Source organism: Triturus cristatus, chromosome 9, assembly GCF_964204655.1.
Source record: "Triturus cristatus chromosome 9, aTriCri1.1, whole genome shotgun sequence".
Classification (NCBI taxonomy): domain Eukaryota; kingdom Metazoa; phylum Chordata; class Amphibia; order Caudata; family Salamandridae; genus Triturus; species Triturus cristatus.
Genome location: NC_140592.1, coordinates 862,920,016 through 862,930,545, shown reverse-complemented (window position 1 = coordinate 862,930,545; position 10,530 = coordinate 862,920,016).

Sequence of the window (10,530 nt, the reverse complement as noted above, 5' to 3'; positions counted from 1 at the left end):
GCAGGGGTGCAGGGAGGGGGGAGTTTTGTTGGGGTTGATGGGGGGGTTGGGGTTTGTTTGTTTCACAAGGCGGGGTAATATTTTCTTGCTGTGCTATTATGATTGTGCTCCCCGGGAGGGGGATATTTTGTGCTGGGAGGGATGGGGGGTAGGGGAATGAGACTTCTTTCCTGGAATGTGAATGGGCTGGGGGACAGGATAAAGCGGGGGGTAGTCCTGCAGTTCTTGAAACGTATTTCGCCTGACATTGTGTTCTTGCAGGAAACGCACCTCATAGGGAACTCTTTTCATGCCATGAACAGACGAGGATATCGCCTCCTGGCCCATTCTGGTTTCACCTCTGGCTCGAGGGGAGTGGGCATCTTAGTCTGGACCTCTCTCCCGCTGGTGGTGGATGAGGTGCTCCACGACGACAGAGCGGTACAAAAGGGGGTGGTGATGGACGGAGCATCAGAACCAATCAAATACTCACACCCAGTCAACAGATCTGGGTTTGATCCATCACCGTTCTTTAGCCCACTCTGCCACCCCAGTTCAGACATGGCCATATGCAAATCAGTCTGACCCTGTGCCTCATGGGAACAGTCCAGCCCGAACTGCCAAGCCATACCTTCCCTGGACCGGAAACAAGCTTCCTAGGACCGGTTTCTGGCATTTCAGCCGTCTTCAGCCAGGCTTGCTTGAATCCAGTGGCAAAGTGAGCAAGGGACTCACGTCTGAGCATACCCTGCCAACTTATGGCGAACAAAGCGGTACAAAAGGGGGTGGTGATGGACGGAGCATCAGAACCAATCAAATACTCACACCCAGTCAACAGATCTGGGTTTGATCCATCACCGTTCTTTAGCCCACTCTGCCACCCCAGTTCAGACATGGCCATATGCAAATCAGTCTGACCCTGTGCCTCATGGGAACAGTCCAGCCCGAACTGCCAAGCCATACCTTCCCTGGACCGGAAACAAGCTTCCTAGGACCGGTTTCTGGCATTTCAGCCGTCTTCAGCCAGGCTTGCTTGAATCCAGTGGCAAAGTGAGCAAGGGACTCACGTCTGAGCATACCCTGCCAACTTATGGCGAACAAAGCGGTACAAAAGGGGGTGGTACAAAAGGGGGTGGTGATGGACGGAGCATCAGAACCAATCAAATACTCACACCCAGTCAACAGATCTGGGTTTGATCCATCACCGTTCTTTAGCCCACTCTGCCACCCCAGTTCAGACATGGCCATATGCAAATCAGTCTGACCCTGTGCCTCATGGGAACAGTCCAGCCCGAACTGCCAAGCCATACCTTCCCTGGACCAGAAACAAGCTTCCTAGGACCGGTTTCTGGCATTTCAGCCGTCTTCAGCCAGGCTTGCTTGAATCCAGTGGCAAAGTGAGCAAGGGACTCACGTCTGAGCATACCCTGCCAACTTATGGCGAACAAAGCGGTACAAAAGGGGGTGGTGATGGACGGAGCATCAGAACCAATCAAATACTCACACCCATTCAACAGATCTGGGTTTGATCCATCACCGTTCTTTAGCCCACTCTGCCACCCCAGTTCAGACATGGCCATATGCAAATCAGTCTGACCCTGTGCCTCATGGGAACAGTCCAGCCCGAACTGCCAAGCCATACCTTCCCTGCACCGGAAACAAGCTTCCTAGGACCGGTTTCTGGCATTTCAGCCGTCTTCAGCCAGGCTTGCTTGAATCCAGTGGCAAAGTGAGCAAGGGACTCACGTCTGAGCATACCCTGCCAACTTATGGCGAACAAAGCGGTACTAAAGGGGGTGGTGATGGACGGAGCATCAGAACCAATCAAATACTCACACCCAGTCAACAGATCTGGGTTTGATCCATCACCGTTCTTTAGCCCACTCTGCCACCCCAGTTCAGACATGGCCATATGCAAATCAGTCTGACCCTGTGCCTCATGACAGAGGGCGCTACACTGCGCTGGTGGGGAGGTGGGAGGGTAGATTGATTTCGCTGGTCGCGGTCTACGTGCCGCCGGGCCTGCAGACGGCCACCTTTGCTGATCTGGGGCGCCTGCTACTTGGGCTTCCGGGGGGGTTTTGGTCTTGGGGGGGGATTTTAACGCAGTGGTTTCCGGAGTTGAAGATCGACACCCCCCTAGGGACCTCCCTCGGGCCCAGAGCTGGCTGGGGGGCTTTCTGGATACCCTGGGACTGATAGACTGCTGGCGGTTGAAACACCCTGGACAGGCGCAATATACCTTCCACTCTGGGGCCCACGGTAGTCTTTCGAGGCTTGACTATATGCTAGTGCCTGCGGCCCAAGCTGGGATGATCGGGGAAGTGCGACACTTGGCACGCGGTATATCTGATCACTCCCCTCTTTTGCTACACCTAGATATCGCCTTGGGGGCGGAGGGGAGGGTGGCGCCGATCAACCCCTGGTACCTACGAAACCCCACGATCTGTGCAGACCTGGTTAAGTCTTTGGAACACTATTTTAATGATAATGTGGGGTTGGTGTCTTCCGCCGTCTCCCTTTGGGAGGCCTTTAAGACGGTGCTCCGGGGCCAGGCCCTATCTCTCATTTCCCACACCAAAAAATGCACGGCGCAGGAGGTTGTTCGGCTAGAAAATGAGATCACCGAGTTGGAGAGTGATTTGGAGCAAGGTGTTACGGATGACAGATTGCATGTGCTGGAGCTTAAGCAGGCCGACTATAAGGCGCTGGTTACTGAATCTGCTAGGAGTATGGGCAGAGAGCAACAGGGGCGATTGTATGATATGGGTGATAAGGCAGGGAAGTTGATTGCCTGGTTGGATAAGAAGGAGAGAGCGAGTCGAGTGGTGCCGGAGATTGAGAGGGTGGATGGTGTGCGTGTGACGGACCCCGGTGACATTGTTGATTGCTTTGCGGAGTATTTTCACGGGGTCTACTCTCCGGTCTCAGAGCGATCGGAGGAAGACTCTCGACTGCTGCTTCGAGATATTACTCTGCCTTCCCTATCTGATGAGGATAAAGTATTGATGGATGCGGCCCTGTCGCCAGATGAGATTGCTTTGGCCATTCGCTCCATTGCCTCGGGTAAGGCCATGGGTCCTAATGGACTTCCCATCGAATTGTATAAGCTGCGCCCAGATGCGATTGCCCCGTATCTCCGGGACATGTTCCTTGAGGCTCAGGCGGCGGGCTCCCTCCCTTCTGACCAACGTCTTGCTACTATTGTTGTTATCCATAAGGAAGGGAAGCCGCGGGATCGGTGTACTTCTTACAGGCCTATCTCTTTGTTAAACGCGGAGCCCAAAATCCTCGCCAAGGTACTGGCCAATCGTCTGATCCGGGTTGTGAGCGACCTGATTCATCAGGATCAATCCGGTTTTATACCCCATCGCAATACCGCTTTGAACCTGCGGCGACTGCATGGCGTCCTTGCTCGCGCCCCATTCATTAGTGAGCCGGCCATCTTGGCGTCCTTGGACGCTATCATGGCGTTCGACACCTTGGAATGGCCATACATTTGGGCGGCGTTGGCAAAGTTTGGGTTTGGCCCGGGGTTTATCGGTTGGGTGAAATTGCTTTATGACAACCCACTGGCACAGGTAGTGGTCAACGGACGGGTGTCGGCTCCGTTTGTTTTGGGTAGGGGCACCCGACAGGGATGTCCACTGTCGCATCTTCTCTTTGCACTTTGCTTGGAGCCCCTTGCGGAATGGCTGCGGTGGCACCCCTCGATACGTGGCCTTAGATGGACGCCGGAATACGAGGATCGTGTTTCCCTATATGCGGACGATATCCTCTTGTATCTTGCATCTCCGCGTAAATCGCTCATTGTATTGGTGGATGTGTTGAGCTCCTTTGGTCGCAACTCCGGATTAGTAATTAACTGGGCTAAGTCTTGTGTATACGTTCTCTCCGGGGAGGCCCCCCCCCTTCCGCGGGGGTGCCCTATCCAGATTGCAGAGTCGGGGTTCACGTATTTGGGTATCTTTATAACCCTGGATCCGGTGGCCCGGTATGAACGGAATCTTCTCCCCCCCCCTTCAGCGCCTAAGGGCGGATGTGGCGGGTTGGCAGCGGCTGCCGCTCTCGCCGCTCGGCCGGGCAGCATTGTTCAAAATGATGTCGCTACCACGTTTTTTGTACGCCCTGCAGAATACTATGGACGTAGTGCCGGCCCGTTATTTTCGGGAGGTGGAGTGTCTCCAGCGTCGATTGTTTTGGGATGGGCGGCCGCGGATTGCTCTTGCTAAACTGACCCTACCGTGGTATGACGGGGGGGTCGCCCTCCCTGACATTAAGCGATATTACTGGGCCTCCCAGTTGGCTGCCGTCAATCACGGGATGTATGGCCCTGCTTTGAACCCGGCTTTTGAGATGGACAAATTGCTACTGCCAGGCGGAGACTATAATCGGGCACTATACTCGGGGTCCCTTGATGCGCGGTTGACGGGCCCGACGCGGGTCGCGGTGCAGGTGTGGCATGCAGCAAATGCGGCGATGGGGTGGAGGGATCGCTTGACTCGGGCTACGCCATTGTACGCGTCCCAGCGTTTGGGTTGTCTGTATACTACGAAAGGCTTCGAGAAGTGGGATACGATTGGTATCAGCACGGTAGGGGATCTCTGGACAAAAGGGAAATTTAAGACGTCCGACATGCTGAAAACGGAATACCAGTTGAATGATAGGGAATACTATCGGTATGTTCAAGTTCATCATGCCTTGTGTTCCGTGTTTTCAGACGGGGCGGCTATTCCGGCGCATTCCCCGTTGGAAGACAGAGTATTGGACGGTTATGTGCCGGACAGCACCATTTCGTTGATCTATAAAAAGCTTATCAATGATCGAATGGGTTTGCTGGCCTCATTGCGGGAGACATGGATTGCAGAGGGTATAGAACTGGACGACGAGGATTGGGTGTCAGCGGTGGCCTCCCCGAAAGAGGTGGCTATCCCGGCCCGATTGCGGTTCGTCCAGCTTAAGATACTGCATAGAGTGTACGTCACGGGGCCTGGCCTGATGCGTATGGGGTATTCGGTGGATGGTTTGTGTAAGCGAGGCTGTGGGCTACTGGGGACTTTTCTCCATATCTTGTGGGAGTGTCCGGAGGTGATTCGGTTTTGGTGCAGAGTGCATGCGGTGTTAGAAGAAGTCACGCATGTTGCCTTGTTGCCGGAGGCACGTAGATGCTTGCTGAATGTCTGGGAGCCGACTGATTACAATGCGACGCAGACGCAATGGGTGACTCTAGGCTATATGATAGCGAAGCGTGACATCGCACAACTGTGGGGCTCCCAGAGGCCGCCAACGGTCTCCGAGTGGAAGGAACACATGGACTGGTGTATGTTTAGAGAGAAAACGGTGTATGTGGCGAGAGGCAAGCCTGGGAAGTGGATTAAGGTGTGGGGTCCCTGGAACTCCTATCGTGGAGGTATTTGCGCCCCGCCCCAGACGCGTGAGATGGACGCCGCTCTGTCTCCCTAGCCCCCGCATTCCTGTATGCTCCTGCGACATGCGACTTTGTCGCTTCTGCCTTGCCCCCCTCCCCCCCCCTCTGTCTACCCGGGTTGGTTTACTCCCTCGATACGAGGAGCACATGTTTCTGCCATTAACCTCCTCTGCCTTGTGAGTTTGATGTTTTCTGTTTTTCAAAAATATGAAACCTTTCCTGTTTGTTTAGGGACTGCGGCTGTGGCTGACTGCGATGATTAGCACTTTAGTAACTCTTTTGCTGCTTCATTGATGTGCATGTTAAGTCGTGCCTATGTTTACACTGCGTTTAGCGGCCGGCCTGTTGGTTGTAGGCCCATACTTGTATCTTTTCGAAATTGTAATAAAGGTTTTAAAAAAAAAAAAAAAAAAAACATGAATAGATAAATCAATCTTTCATATTATCAAATCTGTTAGACTTAATACCGATTTCATAATACAAATTACATTTGATATACACCCTTTATTACATCTAACTTTGACTTTGCTGGTCTAACCCTTTTTTTAATATTAATAAAAACTTTACAAAAGCTGCGTTCAGTATTATATTGTCTGAATTCAGACATCTTATCAGTGCTTGTCTACAAGAGCATACACACCCCCACTGGTGTCTGTCTAGTGTGAATACAGAACACAGCCCTTGTCAGTCTAAAGCCCAGACAGCTAATACACAAAACAGGCAGAGGCACATGGATGGTTAGACAATGAAATATCCACTTTCTAAAAGTGGTATTACCAAACACACAATATAAAAATCATCCTTACTAAAAGATGCATTTTTAAATCCCGAGTTAAGGCATACTAAACTCCACTTTTCTATCAGCTCTCCTTGGCCAGCTACATTTGTAAAAGTGTTTACAAAGCAGTCTCCTTGTTAATCTATGGGAGGGATAGTCTTTCAACAGTGAAAACTAAGTGCACAGTATTTCATTATCAGGGCATGTACAACACACCAGTACATGTCCCACCTTTCACATACACTGCACTCTGCCCACAGGGCTATTTTGGACCTACCTGAGGAGTGCCTTACATGTAAGAAAAGGGAAGGTTTGGGCCTGGCAAGTGGGTGCACTTGCCAGGTCGGCATGGCAGTAGAAACGGTGCACAGACAATGCAGTAGCAGGTATGACACCCCTTTGAAAGGCTTAGTAAACAACAATGGGGACAATGAGGGCTTGATAAAGGTCCACCTTACTTGCCCTGGGTAGAACTAGAAGACAAAAGAGGTACGGTGTTCCTGGGTGGCAAGTTGGCAAGTTGGCCATCTGGTGAGTACTCAGAGTGGTAGGGAGGTGGGAAATACCTCCTTTCGGAACTAGGACCCTCACACACCCAGCAAGCTAGGTGTCATGCTTCATCATATGGGTCTTCTCCTCGTCGAGCCGGCGCTGCAATGCTCGACAGGCACCCATAAAGGGGCTCTTTATCGGAGATCTTTTGTTCCTTGCCGTATAGGTGCCGTGGGTGTGAAGGGCCTGGTAAGATGTAGATGTGGTGTGTGGGTTAAAACAGGTAAGGGAATCCTCTATAATTATTTTTATTCTGGAGAGGTCACAACCTGATTAAAAAGTAAAAAGAAGGAGGGCGACTATTTTGTTTTAATCTGACAAAAATTACGCTCTACCCCTTAGTGGTCAACATGTTTCTCGCCTATAAAATGTCTCTATGAGATCAGTTGGCGATTCCTCAGGACCTAGTGACTAAATGAAAACTATCTACAGTGTGTGGTGTGGTTCTACATACCACTTCTTCTCTCCGTAGGATGTTACCCCGGAGAAAAGCAGCCAACCTAGAGTACAAACATAAAGGATCAAAAAACCAAATGGAGATATTGGTACATGGTCCTATTAATTCCAGTGGGTGTATTTCATCGTACAAAACCTCTTTGAATCTATACAAGTGATAAAAACAACGTGATTTCATGCATATCACATTCTAAGTGTGCCTTCATTTGCATTTAAAATATAAAAACCTCTGTGTAACCAGTTAGAGTAATTGAACATCATGGTGAGTATGTATCAGCTCACCTCTTAAGGATTCAAGTGCGGCTTCATCAGACCGCAGCGGAGTATATGGACACTCAACGTAGTGTCGCTGTTTAGTAAAAGGAAAAAACAAACAACAAGTATGTTGGGTGTGGGCTTCCAGACACAACGTTTAGTTGCTAAGGCCATGACTCTAGAGCATTAAAAGTGAAAGTGGGCATGGTTCAGGTTGAAGTAAGCCCATAGTCGTGAAATTGGTATCATTGACAAGGTTATTCAACAGACTCAAAAGAGCCCCAGACCGGCCTGCGTAGCTGCTGGTGCCTTCACCGTGTGCTCCGACATTATGCCAATCGTGCGGTGTGTTAAGAGCACCTACAGCGCCCAAGCTATGTCTTAGTGCAGAGTTCTACAGAACATCAGAGTCAGCGTACCCTTCCCAAAGACCAGCGGTAACTTGTCAGCAATTCCCAGCACCTCTTACCTCTCTTAAAAGCTTGTGACCAGGCATAGTCTCAACACGTAATCCATACTCACCTGCTCCCACTCAGAGCAGTCTGGCTCACCTACCCGCTCCGCTGCATCAGGAAGGAAAAGACAGGTTGTCGGTTCCTGTCTTAAATACCCTCTCCTGGTGCTGTCAAGCATGGTAAATCAGCCGCACCTGGTGTGTGGTGTTGGAATGACATCATCTACAGTGTAACCATGGAGGCCATCTTTGAATGTGGTGAAAGTCTGTAGTTCTGGCTATTGCCTTGCTGTGGATGCGCATCAAGGGCTTCAAATTTGGCATTGAGTGGCGCGGTTTTATCAACAATGTGAACAAGAATATATACAGTGCAAAAGCACTCACGTCACTGCGCTAAATTCGTGCATAAGTTGCTGGCGACTGCCAATTGGGTGATTCGTATGTCGGCCATTTTAGAGTGTAGTATTGTACTCTATTGTTAGTTATTAGATATATCGTCCTAACATAGCCTAATCTCCATATCTGACTAGCCTGATGTCGATATCATGTGGCAGAGATGTATTAAGAGGTGAGAGACTAGCGTGGAGTCCTAAGCTGATATACTCATTCGTTAAAGTTGTGGACAATGGTTGTATATATCAGATTAATTAATGGTGCTCCAGGGTATGGCATCATTCAGGCCGTCATTTGCTAAGTCAAGAAGGAACACCCACCTTTGTTCAATCCTTAACAAAGCAGTCTGTGTTATTTGTTGGTGGGATTCTAGGATGACCCAGCGTAGACTCTCTGGGGGATGTCCGAGTTCAGAGAAGTGGGTGTATAGTTTGGTGGTAGTTTTATGGCAACGAATATTGCTCTTGTTCTCAGTGATTCTGACCTTAACGGGCCTCATGGTCATGCCAACATACCTCTTGTCACAAGGGCAGGTCAGCATGTACACACAACGTGGGGTGTTACAATTAGTGTGTTTGATTAGCGTCCATGTAAATGTGTCTGATAGAACCAATTGTTTGGTGTGTCCGGTCTGTGGGCACACGGTACAAGAGCCGCAGGGATAGTGTCCTGTCACGAGTGGGAGATCCCACAGTTGCCTCTGATTAGGGATGTTGCTCTTCTTGGGTCTAGTGTGCACCAACATATCTTTCAAATTGTTGGTACGTTTAAACGCAAACCTTGGTTTGGGTATTGACAGTGTACCCGTGTTCAGAATTGCCCAGTGTTTGTTCACTGCCTTCTTTATTAGATTGGATCTAGGTGTGTACGTGGTCACACAGGTCAAAATATCAGTGGGTTCTTTCTCATGTACCTCTAGGAGGCTTTCACGATTATTGTTTCTTGCTCGTTTCATGCAAGAGTGAACCTGTTTCTTAGGGTATTGTCTCTTCAGCAGATTGTCAGCCAGTATCTCTGCTTCAATTTTGTAGTCCTCTGTGGAACTACAATTTCTTCTAATTCTTAGAAATTGGCTGAAGAGAAGGTTATTTCTCAGTGTAGCAGGATGATAGCTGCTGTACAGTAGCAAGCTGTTTCTGTCTGTAGGCTTTTTGTATAGGGATGTCGTTATTCTACCCTCTTGTAATCTGATGGTGAGATCTAGGAAGGCAATGTTTGTGGCAGATATAGTGTGGGTGAATTTCAAGTGCTGTTTTTTTGTGTTAATCAACTCGCTAAATTCTGCGCATCTCTGTATGTCCCCCTGCCAAAAGATGAGGATGTCATCTATGTACCTATTCCACAGTCTCAGGTTAGCTCCGAAGGGGTTACTCGCATGTTGAATTGTCTCTTGTTCAAATGCCGCCATATACAAACATGCCACACTGGGGGCAAAGGTACTCCCCATCGAAGTACCCTGAGATTGGTGGAAGAGTTGGCTGTCAAACTCAAAAAAAAATTCTATTAAGGCCAGGGTGGCACATTGCATGATGAACAAAATGAGTGTTGCTGCTGTCCATTCACTCCCACTTAGTGCAGATTCTACGACTGCCAATGTCTCTCTCTGTGGGATATTGGTATACAGTTGTTCCACATCCAGGGTGACCAGGAGGTCAATATCGCCTGTGTTTTCTATTTCACCTATAACACAGAGGATATCTGTTGTGTCCCTGATGTATGATGGTATCTGTTTGACCAAAGGTTGTAGGTAATGGTCGCAGAATTTTGAGAGCGGCTCTAAGAGTGAGCCGATTCCTGAAACTATAGGTCTACCCGGGACAGGGGCGGTCCCCTTATGTATTTTTGGCAGAGTGTAAAAATAGGGTGTTTTGGGATGTTTAGTAATCAAGAAATCAGCTTCTTTACCACTGATCCACCCATTACTCTCTGCCTCATAGACCATGGTGGTTATCTCAGTCGTTAATCGAGTCGTGGGGTTTGTTGTTATCGGAGTATAGAATTTACTATTCCGTAGTTGGCGTTGGCACTCGGTGTTGTAATCCGAAGTGGATTCTATGACCGTGGCGCCCCCTTTGTCAGCTTGCTTTATTGTAATGCTATTGTCCTCAGTCAATGATCTAATCGCTGCATGTTCTTGATTAGAGAGATTATGGAAAGGAGCTCTGGTATCCTGGTTCTTAAGTTCTTTTAAGACAGCCTTCTCAAAGGTCACTACCTCCACAGGTACCATGCCAA